We start from the raw sequence: 14,829 nt of genomic DNA on the forward strand, positions 1-14,829 counted from the left end.
ATAATTTTATTTCTTCTAGTTTGTGACCTTGAAAAATTATTTATTTTTTTTAATTTTTTTTTTTTCATCTTATTGTTATGGGGGATACAGAATTGCAGGTTACATACGTTGCCCATGTACTGCCTTGCCCCCCAAGTCAGAGCTCCAGGCGTGTCCGTTCCCCAGGTAGTGCGCGTTGCACCCATCATGTAGGTATGTATCCCTCCCTTCCCCACCCCCCCTTCCCGAGTCAGCACCTTCAAGTGTTACCACTCCCCAAACGGTGCGCAGTGCACTCATTGTGTAGGCATACCCCCATCCCCTCCCCCACCCCCCACCTCAGTCTGATATCCGATTGGTGTCGTTCCTAGATGTGTATTTAGGTGATGTTCAGGGAAACCAATTTTCTGGTGAGTACATGTGATGCTTGTTTTTCCATTCTTGGGATACTTCACTTAATATAATGGGTTCCAACTCTCTCCAGGAGAACCATAGAGATGTCGTATCTTCATTATTCCTTATAGCTGAGTAATATTCCATGGTATACATATAACACAGCTTACTAATCCAATCATGTATTGATGGTCATTTGGGTTGTTTCCACATCTTTGCGATTGTGAATTGTGTTGCTATAAACATTCGGGTACGTGTGTCTTTGTTACAGAATGACCTTTTTTCCTTGGGTATATGCTCAGGACAAAGGCTTTAGAGTATTAACATTTTAAAATATTTTTCTCCTTTCATAGATTTTTTTTAAAAACTGAAGCATAAAAATCTTAGACCTCTGTGAAACAATGATGCAATCAACTCTACATTTCTACCTAAAAAGGTAGAGAAGAGTAGAATTATTTTTAGACCTCAATGTGCTTTCTGCATCACAGCCACTATTTCCTTTCCTATCCCACCTCCTCACACTCCCTGGCCCTCAGGATCATCCAGAGGCATCCTAAGTTCATTAATTTCCTCCCTTTCCCATCTCTTTGACCTTTGCGTTCATCCATCTACTTGTCAAACATTTATTCTGAGTGCCAGGTGCCAGGCAGGTGCTGGAGATACAAAGATAAAATCATATTCCTATTCTCAAGATACTTAAAATCTGAAGGAGAAGACAGATTTGGAAATGATTGCCCCCGGCAATCATTGCCCTTGGCCAAGTCTCACTGGTTGAGCTGGTCCTGTTAAGGGAGCCAAAGGTAATGTGTGTGACCCAAGTGCAGGCCTATCTATGTTAGGAGAAGTGGTCAAGTTTGAAAATGGAAAAGCACACAAGGACCAGCTCACATATGCCATACGATAGGCCGCGATCAGGAATTCAAACTGTATCTTCAATCACATTAAGAAAGCCTAAAAATTGAAGAAACATCAGTGGGAGAGGGTGTGATAATATATGCGTTTTAGAAACATCCCACTGACAGCAATGTGGAGGCAGCATGGATGAGATTCACATAAAAGATGGCAGTATTCGTGGGGGGCACAGAGAGGTCCCACGCACCTACAGGATGAATGTGACAGGGACATGCACAAAAGAGGCGAATGGAGGCAGAATTTATAGACTCATCTTATGTGAGGAGTGAGAGGAAGATAATTCTCATGTTTCTGGCTTGAGTGACCAGGTGGATGGTGGTGTCCATAATCGGGATTGGAGATTGATGCATTTATTTAATGTGTAGTATTGGTGGAACCACTGAGACATCTGAGTAGAACTGTGGAAAACCCAATTAGGGATGAATCTAGGGCTCAGAAGAGAAGTCTGGGCTGTGGGTAGTGTAACAAGAGTTGTAAGTGTCATGTAAGGAGTAGTTGAAGTCCTATGTATGAATGAGGTCATCAGTAGCTATATTAAAAATAAAAACAAAGAAGGGCCTCGGGTGGCCTTCAAAGGAAGCATAGCCTTCTTAAGGGCCAAATCAAGACTTCTAGATCATATGGTGCCTTTACTGCTAACAGCCAGAAAGTCGTTATAATGAATTTACAATGAATTTATGAATTCTACAGTGTAAATGACACCCCCTGGCACTAAGGAATACACAGCCTCCCCTAACCATGTCAAGTGCCCAGTAGTGAAAAATTAGCTGGGAAGGAGACTAAGAAGCAGCCACCAGGCAGGTAAGAAGAAATCAAGGGGTGGTGTAGAAACAAAGAGAATAGACCTTCAAAGCAGAAAGAGTCATCAATACTGCAAATTGTGACGAAGATAAGTGTGGTCTGAAAGTATTCAATTCAGTGCTGCAAAGTATTCTGAATACTGAAAGTATTCAATATTCAATTCAGTACTGCAAAGTGTGACAAAGATAAGTATGGTCCGAAAGTATTCAATGAACAGTCTCCTGAATCTGGAATGTTCTCTCTCTCCTGTCTCTTGTAGATGTTTTGACCCCAGCCACAGCCCTGCTTCCACTCCCCCTACCATTTGGACACCCAAAAGACATTTCCTCCTTGTCTCTCTTTTTCACTTTTGCTTGAGGGTTTTCTCTCCTCCTGATATGAATATGGATACCTTTTATTTTTCCTCATTCCCCTTACTGTTCTCAGATGCTGCCATCATTCCCACCTGAGCCCGCACACCTAGGATTACAGTCTTCCCTTTGGGGCTTCATGATGCACATCTGTTTCAACCACAATTCTCATAGACATCTTGGCCTTTAGATATACTTGGGAACATACATTTACATTTGATACAGACACCTGAATAAGGGATAAAAGAAAGTTTGAGGTCTCCTTCCTACACACATCATCTTCATATGCACATCATCTTTTTGGATAAGGAAAATTTTATGAGCCTGATTTCAGACAGTCATACTGAACCAATGTGTCCCTTTAACTCAAATGAGATTTCTGCCTTCTTCATCTATACGTAGGCTATAGTTAGAGGGATGGAAATCAAATAATAGTCTCATCAAGAAAAGAACTTTAGTTGTATTACAGTGAATCTTGTAATAAGATGAATTAGTTAGTCATAAGCTATATGGATAATAGTATTATTCATCTTTTTAATTGTGAATGTTGACTTTGCTATAGCTGGGTCAAACCTGAGCATAAACAGAAGTCAAATAATAGACTCGGGGGAAAGAACTTTACCTGTATTACAGTGAGACTTGCAATAAGATGAATTAGTCAGTCATAAGCTACATGGATAATAGTATTATTCATCTTTTTAATTGTGAATGATGACTTTGCTATAGCTGGGTCAAACCTGAGCCCATTATTTATAAGAACTGCACTGTCCAATACAGTAGCCATCAGCCACATGTGACAATATGAAATTAAAATTTAATTAATTACAATTAAATAAAAATTCAGGTCCCAAGTTATACCAGCCACATTTTAAGTGCACAGTCACCACGTGTGGCCGGTGGCTGCCATAGTGGACAGTGCAGATATAGAACATTTCCACCATCACAGAAAGAATTTTGGACAGTGCTGCACCAGAATAGAGTTGATCGTTCCTGTCCCTTCTTGGCTTTTGATGATAACTTTGAGGGAAAAGGGATTCCCTCTGCAGTAGTAGACAATTTATAATATATTACATCAAGGATTTGGGGGGAGTGTTTATTTGATATAATAATTTAAGGAAAAGGGGAATTAGCTTTCAGTCGGTATCTACAGTGTTTCAATTACTTTATATTCACTATTTTAATTAATTTCCACTAATCCTGAGTTATCATCATTTTACAAATGATGAAAATAAGGTTAAGAAAGGACGAGTGGCACAATCTATTTGGTCCAAAGTCTACTTATTCAGTACTGCGTTCCAAAAATGACCACATGGTTGCATTTTCTTTTCTGTAAGTAATATAAGGATAGTGTATAATTGTTGGGGTATACTCAGAAGATAATTATAGAACCCTCTAGACTTCTCAAGGAAGTATTTGTATTCTCAAATGAACATTTATTTACTTAACTGACGGATGTGTTTGGAAAACAATTCATGCTGCACATCTACCCACCTATTACTTAGGTGAGAGGTTTCCTTGGTTCTTCAGTGTGCATAGGAGAAACATCCAAGAGTGAAATCACTAATGTAATCTTAATTAGTGGGAATGGTCTTATACTTGGGCCAGGGAAAATCTCTGTCATGGCAATTGTATTATGTTTGTATGATCTTTCACCTCTGAGGTCACCAAAGCCATTTCATTTCCTACAATATTGTTTTACCTATATAAAAAACTGTATTTCAGTGTAGGAGTAAAGAACGTAATTGGGTTCTTTAACATATATATATTCTATAACAACCAGTACTTCATAAACTGCAGATGATTCTGAGTTAGATAGAAATTAGGTTGGAGGTAAAATGTAGTCTTTCAATAGGACTCAAAGTGATAAAACTCAGAATGGTTTTGTAATCAATAACTTGGCAAATAGCACAACCTGGAGCAACTTGTTTCTGCTTCTTGGGCAGAGCAGCAAATGAGAAATATTATGTAAAATGCAAATAAATTTGTTCTCCATATAGATGCAGATTGTTAGCTTTTTCACATAGTTTTTTCTAAGTACCTCCTCTAAACCAGGACGAAGCTGGCCCTGGAGAGACAATGAAGACATGGCCCCTGTCTTCCCACAGCTGATATTCTAATAGTGTGATTGACAAAAAGTACATACGCAGTGAAACAATTACAAATTGCCATAGGTTTTAGTGAAGGAAATTGACGCGAATCTAACAGAAAAAGGAAGACTCATTTACTGTACACGGGGTGGTTAGGAGGGCTTCTTTGACGATGTGGCATTTAAGCTGAGACCTGAAGTGTGATGCAGGAACTGACTTTGTGAAGTTCCTTCTCAACAGAGGGAGCAACTTGTACAAATGGCCTGGACTGAGACTGGGTTATACACCTACACAGGGGCCACATGCTTTTACAACGTCCTTTTTCTCAACAGAACCATACTGATGATTCCTTTACAATATCATAATAATTACAAATATGTGTTATATTGTTGCTTTCATGAAGAAATTTGAGGTTCTCCATTGAATTATACAGTGAAACTCAGCCCTTGGAGGTGTTCATTCCTTTCTGTCTCTGGAAATCACCCCATGTTCCTGTCATTGGATGGGGACGTATAAGTTTATGCATTTTACTGTGTTCAGGAAATGCTGCTTATTGGTCCCCTACCAGACCTGAATCATTAAGAAGATTTTCAGGGGTTGTGGAGAGTGGTCTGTCAAATAGAAATAAAGTATCATTTTCTTTGGTCTCAGCAAAAACAGGTCCGGTCATTTCCAGTGTTCCTGATGTGTTATACAACATTTGCTCTCTTACCCGACCTGTTCTGCTGATCTGAAGGCACAAGATTTCCACTTCGAAGTGTTTGTTGATTGATTAAAGGAAAGAAAAAAATGAATGAAATGTGGATTCTAAAATCTATTCCCTATTTTAAGCCCTTGCTATTTTAGTAAGTGTGTGCTGAAAGTACAGCCAGATGCTACCAGAAGTTACAGAGCAGGCTCTGAAGACGAGACCAGCGAAATGGGGGAAAAGCCTCACATGATAACTTTCAATCTGATTGACACAGGAGTTACTAACCACACCCAGAGGTTCTCACATAGAGGGAAAAACACAAAGCATCCTTAAAGCCTGAAAGAGTCTCAGTGACTCATTAAAGTCACAGAAGTCTTAGTCTCTAGGAAAGATCAACTAGGTCACATAGCTGAATGTTAAAGGAGACTGCAGATGTTTAATGTTAAATGTTAAAGAGGTCCAGAACTTAGCTATTCTTGTTTTATTTGTCTGTTTTTAAAAAAGGTGGATTTTATTTTTCTGGATTGTGCCTACCAGATGCTCATTATGAAAAGCTTATTTGTTGAAGAAAGTCAATTCCCTCTGCTTTGATTAGAGACTAGTGATTCTATCTTAATGATCGCCATCCCCCAGGAGTAGAAGTATAGTAAAGATGCCATTTATTAAATGGTGCTTTCCTGTCTTTTACTCTTGAGTACTCACTTGGCGTCAGTGGGAAGCATGTTCAGCCAATGAGAACACTCCTACACCACTCGCTTGTCTGACTTGTTTCCCGAGGACCTGGGTGAGTATCCTCCAAGGACCCAGCAGTCCTCACCCTTGTGCAGAATTAAACTGAGCAGCCTGTCTTTTATCACATTGTGAGTCTTGGATCACAGTGACTTCTATTGCTTACTTGAACTTTTTCCGATTGTTGCAATGCTCCTGTGAGATTTGATACCAGGCACAATTAAGACACCATATTCCAAAAGTGAGGCAAAAGTTTACCTGGCGCAAGTACTCAGCTCGCTGAAGCTAAGATTGATTGAGAAACTGCTGAAATTTCCTAAACATTGTCTTGTCCTCAACCCAGCAGGAAGCCTCAGACCGTGAGAGCCCCACCCCACAGCACCGTCAAGGCACACTACCTTCCCACGGAGCTCATATGTTGCCGCCATGGATAAAATAATGGTTTGGCTTTGCTTCTCTGCCTCTGGCCCCTTTCAGGCAATCAAAAATGGTTATTGACCCCTAACTAAGTGGAAGGTACAGTGGGATTCAACTCTCAGGGTTTCCGCCTCTAATTGGGGAATTAAGACACACAGACATTTAAGGAAGGGAAAGAATAGGCAAAGTGCTAAATAAGAATGAAAGAAGATAATATGAAATGACACAAGGCGATTCATGCTTATGTGCCAATGACTGAAAACCTGTAACTACGGTAGGTTTGGCAGAAGGAGACGGGTTTGGCGGAAGGAGACGTGCCTGGCGGCCCAGAGCCGCCCAGGCAGGCATCGTGGCTGAAGTCAGATTGACCTGGGCCTGCGATAAGCCAGTGGTTCTCAGCCTTCCCTGGGAGCAAGAGCCAGCTGGGGAGCTTTTAAAAAATGCCAAGTGAGAAACCACAGGACAGGCGTAAAAGGGGGAGTAGGAATGCCTGAAAAAGAAGTTTAAAGGAACAAAGCTAGTTTGATTATGAGAAAAAGTTGGTGTCAGGGAGGAAAAGGTAGAAGGCAGAAAAGTCAGGTTTCATCTGATTTTTAAATAACCGTGAATGCCAGGCCAAGGAATTTTGGAAACATATTTGGCAATCTTTCTTCTGCTCAGGATAATAGGGTATATTTAGCCACAACATCCGACTTTATAGCTGGAGAAATAATTTGAATTTCCCCTGTATCACGTAATTCCTCACTTCTCATTTCCGCCCCCTGCTTGGAAACCTAAGTTTGACAGAAAATAAAAGTAGACACGTGCTAATACCTCACCAGTTCCTCATTCTCTCAGATGTAGCATCTTGGCTGATACTATGGGGATGTGATTCATAAAGTAGAATTGCCCTGAATAGTAGCCAGGAGGGGTCAGTACTGGGGCAGCAAGTTCATCTCTTCAACTAGGTCAAGCAGGCACCCTGGGCCCTTTACTAGGATGAAGGGATTGGCACTGGCACCTCCAAATTAATGTTTCACTGTGACTCCTATCCACTTGCTACTGTGGTTTGTTTTGGTGCCTCCGCTCTTTTTCCTTTTTTTTATTTTTTGAAGGATAGGCCTGGGGAAAGTTTCGATCATATCATGGCTAATACTAGGCTGAAATAGGTTGGGTAGGTGATGATAGACAGGGATTAGATTTTTTTTTTTTTTTTTTAAGAGGGCTGCCTAACTAGAAGGAAATGGCTTGGCTTGCAGCTGGCATTTCATAAGATCTTTGAAGATAAAATTCTGTTAGATCTTAAAAGGAAAATAAATTTTATACCACTGTACTAATTCAGGAACTTGAACACAGCACATTAACTGTAAGTCTCTGCTTATTCATATCATAATTGTATAAAATACTATTTTAAATCAGCTTATGTTTTAACATTAAAAGAAGTATATTATCTCACAACTGACTGGAAGTTCAGCATCTCCTACTTGGGCAAGAGCTGTGAGCATGATTGCAGCCCCTCTGCAGAAAAAACTACTTTCTAAAAGCAACGGAAATCCTCTTCCTGCGCATCTTCCTCTCTATTGAAGTTTGAAGACCATTGGCGCTCCTGGTGACCCCCACAAATGCCTCAGTTCCTACTCTCTACTGTCACTCAGCATCACTGAACAGCCACAAGTTAGAGCAGTCTGCAGCCCGAACTATACTAAGACAGGAACTTTAGCCCTGCTGCTCGGTCCATTGAAGGAGAAGCCTCATATTGGAGGCCAAGAGGCAGAGACCATTTCCTCATTGTTTTATGGTATAATCTTTCTTAACAGGGCATGGTATATAGCTATGAACTATCACAAATCTTGTTTAATCATCATTTACATTTCTGCTATCAGTTATTACTAAAAGATTTCCTGTGGTTGGTTTCACAAGCAGAAGTATAATTCTCTATTATTCAGGTATCAGGAAGTGTTTATTAAGAATACTGGTCTTGAGCTGAGTGCCAGAGACCAAAAAAAAAAAAAAAAAAAAAAAAGAGAGAGAGAGAGCGTGAGAGCATATGTTGGGCAATCTTGCACTGAAGACAAAATTGTAAAATATGAGCCAATTAGAGAGTGAATGAATGCTAAAGTGAGAGACACTTAGAACAGCTGCAGTACACATTCTGAAAAGGAAATCATCATGTGCGCTGGAGTGTTTATCTGAAACATGGGATTGGACTAATGAGTAGGATTTAATTTCTTAGTAGTGGGAGGAAAATGAGCAAAATCATGAGAGAATGTTCCAGTGGCAAAATGCAACCTTGGTGTGACAAAATAGAAACTAATGGGAGGAAAGCAACCTGCTAAAGCAGGTGGATTAGTCTGGAGAAGATGCACAGAATGCTGTGGAAGGGAGAGCAAGTCTAGCCAGAAGACAGGCTCAGAGGCTGTTGCAGAAATGCAGGTAGGAGGTAATTCAGACCTGAATTAAGGTAAAATAGTACAGAAAAAAGAATGGGAAACCCCAAGGGGAATTTCATTGGAAGAGTCCAAGGATCATATAATATTTCAAATTAAAAAGGAAGGTTGTATAGCTTACTGAATAACAAAGTGTCCTCTGGAGTCAGTGTTTTCAGCAGTTATTGTCTTTAGCTATGCTTTTGACTTTACAAGTGTATTCTTATGCTTAAAGTCTTTTCTGGCTACATTCTTCTTTCTTCCTATAGGTGAGGTGGACCAGGTCAGTCATCAATGTATTTATTTTGGGATTGAACTAGCTTGAGCTCCAAGTCATCTAGACCTGAACCTGTTCAATTCAGAAAGTGATGTCTTCCTTTAGGAAAAGACCCTTTAGTGGTTTATAAAGGTGAGCTTGGGTCAGTATTGGGAGTGGTCAATTCACCAACTCAGACTCTGGGAAGAAGTCATTGCTGCCCCTGAACTTCAAGTTCTGCTGGTAGAAAACTGAAAGTTGAGTTTGCTAGGCAGGCTGGGTAGAAATGAATAGTATGAGCCTGCCTCCTTGCCACTAGTTTAAAAAATGTATTAGTTCTTTTCTACTACAAAGGATACACGCACACACACACACACACACACTCTCACACACACATACACACAATGCAAAACATAAAAGAACAGTGAACTCAAAAGCAGATGAGCTGATTTCAACCCCAACCCTGCCCACCCCAATACTCATTCACATACACTAATTTTGTGATCTTGGCAAGCCATTTAATTTCTTGTTTCTTCTACTTTTCTTACTTCCTCTTATCAGCTCATAACCATTCTTATCCTTGGCTAGACAGTTTACAGATGTTTTCTGTGAGATAGCTACCATGATCAAGGAACCAGAAACTCAAAGAGGTGTCCAAAGTCAAGAGCTCCTAAGTGTCTGTTCCAAGACTGATTGCCATGCTGCAGTTCTTTGTGCCACCCCACACCAGTGCATGGGTCAGATAGAGCAATGCCAGAAGTGGCCATCTCTGCAGTTGGCAATAGTTTGGCCTTATTGTAAGTAAAAATATATTTATATAAGTATTTATATAAATAAAAATGGTAGAAAGTCTGGATGCATTAGCTACAGCAATAAGAATGGCTGACTCTTTCATAGCAACTTAGGCATTGTAGTATTAGGTCATTAAATACAAAATGTCCGATTTCTAATCAAAGATGTAGTTTATTATATCTCAAACAAGAAGCAGTACAGTTAATCAAAGTATGCACCTAAATTCTCGACACAGTTTTGCCATCTTAATGGTAGCTTGTTTATGCCAGCAGTGAAGAACTCTGGAGAGCAAGTGGTGGTGAAATCACGAAAGGCGTTTTTCACAACTTGTTGAGAATTGAATATTTTTCCTTGCAAGAAGTGGTCCAAAGCCTGAAAGAAATGCTAATCAGTTGGTGCAAGATCTGGCGAATATGGTGGATGACAGTTTCCAAGTCTAGCTGCTGTAGTATGAGTGGTGTTGTTTGTATGACATATGGTCTAGCATTGTCTTGCAAGAGGATTGGCCTATCTCTATTGACCAATCTTGGCTGCTTAATCCTCATCATGTCATCCAGCTGGTTGCAGTAGACATCATCTGCTGTAATCAGTCAACCAGGTTTCATGAAGCTGTAGTGGATGATACCAGTGTTGGTCCACCAGACACCATTAGCTTTTTTTTGATGAATATTCAGTTTTGGACTGTGTTTTAGCACTTTATCTTTATCCAGATGTTGTGCTGCATGCTTGCAATTGTCAAAAAGAATCCATTTTTCATTACATGTAACAATATGGTATAGAAATGGTTCATCTTTATGTCATGACAGCAAAGAAAGCCAAGCTTCCAGACAATTTCTCTTCTGATGGTCGTTTAATTCATGTGGAACCCATCTATCTACCTTGCTGATTTGTTTCAAATGGTCCAATATTGTTGGAATAGTAACATCAAACTTTGCTGCTAATTCATGCTTACATTGAGATGGATTCGCTTCCACTACAGCTTTCAGCTTATCATTATCCACCTTGTTCTCAGGTCGCCCATCTGGCTCATTTATGAGATTAAAATTACCAGAATGAAACTTCTCAAACCACCAACACCTGTGCGTTCATTAGCCATATCCTTCCCAAACACTTGGTTGATATTTCGAGCTGTCTAAGCTGCATTTGTTTCATGACAGAACTCATTTTCAAAAATAACACGAATTTTTTATTTATCCATGGTTTCACAAAAATTGCTATAAAAAATTTGAAAGATAATCACAAGGCCAAAATGTGCATTTGAAAGACTGAAGATGTGCCTTCATAATAAAAATAAAACAAGAAGTGTCAAAGTGAAATGTCAGACATATTGACTGTCAAACTTAATACTTAAGGAAATCAGACATTTCATACTTAAAACCTAAATAAATATTCATTTTGATAACAAGTTGGCAGAATACTAGGTTGGCCATTCCAAATTTAATTTTTTTGACTCTTGTAAAAACGTATCATTCCTGTGGATAGGAAAAGTCATTTGCTAACGTTCATGCCTATATTGTTCATATATATATGTATATATGTTTATTTTTTTAGACATATATAAGTTTTCATGGAGCAGACTGGTCTTTGTGGGACTAATTTTTAGTCTGGGATCTGCTGAGTTGCATTGTTCTTCTTAAGAATATCTTGTGGATATTCTTAAATAACCCAGTCAAAAAGATAGATAAACTCCACCTAGCCTCTTTCTAAGACTTTTACAAAAGTGCTTTACATTTATGAAATGCAAACATATTGTTGTATTTGACCAATCACAACTTTGTCACCTAATTCTATCATAGCAAGGTAAGTATAACTGCAAGTTTAGAAAACCACATTCAGAAAAGTTATGTACATGGCTCAAGAACAGAATCTAGGTTTTCTCCTATTGCAGGAGTTGTGCCATCATAAGCAAGCAGCCGACCCCTTTAAGTGACCTAGCTGTAATAATGAATTCCTAAAGAATCAACTCCTCTGTAAGTTCCCCAATCATAGCTGTAGAAAAATAGGTTGAAAAAGATGGTTCTGTGTGAATGTTATGGGTGGAATAGTGGCCCACCAAAATACATGTGGCGAAGTCCTAACTCCAGTGCCTCAGAATGTGACCTTATTTGGAAATAACATTGTTGCACATAAGATTAGTTAAGATGAGGTCATACTGAAGCAGAGTAGACACCTAATCCAGTATGAGTGGTGTTCTTATAAAAAGGGAAAATGTGGACACAGAGACTCATACACAGGAAGAAAACCATGTGAATAATTGAGTTTTGCTGTCACAAGCCAAGGAAATACCAGAAACTAGGAGAGAGGCCTAGAATAGATCCTACCTTTGCAGCTACAGAGGGATCATGGCTATGCCAACACCTTGATTTCAGACTTCTGGCCTCCAGGATTGTAAGGTAATAAATATCTTTTGCTAAGCCGTGCAACGCAGTTCTTTGTTACAGCAGCCCTAGGAAACAAATACAGTGAGGAATGGAGCAAGGAGTACAACAAGGTAACATAAACTATGGCAGGCATAGAGTCAACTTAATATCTTTCTGTGAACATCAATGTTGATTAAGGTCATCCAGATATTAAATCTTCTGATAGAATCAAACACTTTGAAAAGATAGAGAAAGTCAGTGTAATCCTAACATTGCTCTAACTTGCATCATAATAGACTCTCATGTTGGGAAGGCATAATGTTACCCAACTCAGTCATCCATTGGATACTTGAGTATCTTCAGCAGTGTACCAGCAGAGTGGGTTTTCAGCCTCTGCTTGGATACATGTGCTAATTCCTGAGGACAACTCATGCTATCTTTAGCAGCTCTGTTGATTAAAATATGATTTCTTATATTAAACTGAACTGTATCTTTCTATAGCTTTCACTCATTTATTGTAGTTCAATTTCTTAAAGCAAGAAAGAACAAATCTAACTCCCTCTTCACATGTCAGTCCTTTTGATGTTTGCACAGCTACCACATCCTTCCTAAGTCATTTATTCTCTAAACTAGCCCTTGAATTCTTTCAACCACTTCTCTTATGACACAGTTGTGAGTTTCTTAATCTCTATGATCAGCTTTATTATAATAAATGTGTTCCTAGCTGAGCACAATGGTATGCACTTGTAGTCCCAGCTTCTTGGGAGGCTGAGGTGGGAGGATCTCTTGAGCCTAGGAGTTCAAGACCAGCCTGGGCAACATAGTGAGACCCCATCTCTAAAAATAATAATAATTAATAATAGTAAATGTGTCCCAGTTTATCATATCTTGTTTCAAACAGAACATCCAAATCTTGATTATGGTCATAACAGTACAGTTTGGAATATAATTAAATATACTATTACTTGAGATACTTTCCTTCAACAAATGCAACCTAGGATTATACTAGCTTTGGGGGATATCACGGTATGCAGTAATATTGCACTAAAACTAATTAAAATTCCTTAAAGCTTTTTCTCACTAGATAAGCTGCATGATGGTAAGCTTGGGCTTAATTGTCAGATAACCATAAGAGGCCTGGCATATGGTAGTAGCTGACAAGTCACTGCATGAATGAGTGAATATGTACCTAATACTAATAATACTAAACCGTTCTTCCCTTTTGAATTTTCAGTTTGGTTGCTTGGTTATTTTTTTGATCCCAAGGAGAAAACCTTACTTATCAGAAATCCTACCGTTTGTCACATATCTTCCATACAGCAAAGATCTTTCTTGTTTTTACAAATTGCTTCTACCCCACAGTCAAATATTATTGAGGAAAATGGCCATTTTAAGACTTGGTATATCCTATTCTTCAACTAAGAAGGGCTCTACGTTCCAGACGAGTGTTTAAACCCTCTGCTTTCTCCATCTGTAAAATGGCGCTAAGATAATATGTAGTGTGTGTGTGAATTTAGTAGATTGCATGTGCATGTATGTACACATATTTATAGATGACTACATCATCTGGATTTTGGTACTAATAAGAAAAGGCTATCTTTATCTCTTTGTTAGTAGTTGTAATAATAATGTAGTGACTCATGAGATCAGTCTTCTGCCTATTGTATATAACAACCTAAAACTATAACTTTACATAAAGGAAGAAAGGGTGTGAGCTGCATTCTATTTCCATTTTCCTAATGAATTATTCAGTCTCCTAAAATAATTGAGTTAATCTCTTGTGCTAGATTTCTATATATAAAATGAAGAATTTTTTTTTTTCTCCTTGACTCACAGGGACAGTAGAGGGCTGCTTTATTTATAAAGCACTATTTGAATTAGAGGAAAACTGCTTTGACAGCATCTTGATGGAGACATGAATACTCTATATACCAAAAAAAAAAAATTCAATGTTTCAGATTCTTTATAAATAAGTGGTTTTACACAAGAAATATTTTAAATAGCTTGAGTTCCCAATTTGATATGCTTTGGCTCTCTTATTAGTTGCTTTGCTATCAAATTGATTTAATTATGGTCATTTTAATGAGGAAATGTTTCATGTTAGCTTTTTCTTTTTAAATGAAACATAAATAAATCTTCAATTTTCCATTTAAATGTCAATCAAAAATTGTAAAACAAAACATAAAAACAGATGGTCCAGAAGGTTTTATTTTAGTGGCATACAATCAAACCAAATTAATCGACTGAGAGTACAGCCATATAAGGATAATGAGCACTGATTCAAGGGGTTCCCATTTTGTCTTTGTTAGAAGACCTACTAAACTTTTTTGCTAAAAGAATGATGCCAGCATGATTTTCCTTTTTTAAATCTCCTAATGGAAAATCCAAACTTTGTGTTGAGACGACATATTCTATAAATCACTCAAAGGACAAAAGAAATGAAAAGTGAACTGTATATATACCATTTGGTAGCGGCTTACTATAAAGCACATCGCTTAAATGGTTGTATATTTTGGGACAATATAGGACTCTCTGCCCCAAACCATTTCTCATGGTACTTGTGACCATATTTTATTTTCAGGGAAATCCAATTTGAAATATTCCGTTCCGTTACTTCCATAAGTATCCTCTTTTTTATTTTTATTTTATGAATCAGA

The sequence above is a fragment of the Eulemur rufifrons genome, chromosome 16, assembly GCF_041146395.1.
Source record: "Eulemur rufifrons isolate Redbay chromosome 16, OSU_ERuf_1, whole genome shotgun sequence".
NCBI classification, from domain to species: domain Eukaryota; kingdom Metazoa; phylum Chordata; class Mammalia; order Primates; family Lemuridae; genus Eulemur; species Eulemur rufifrons.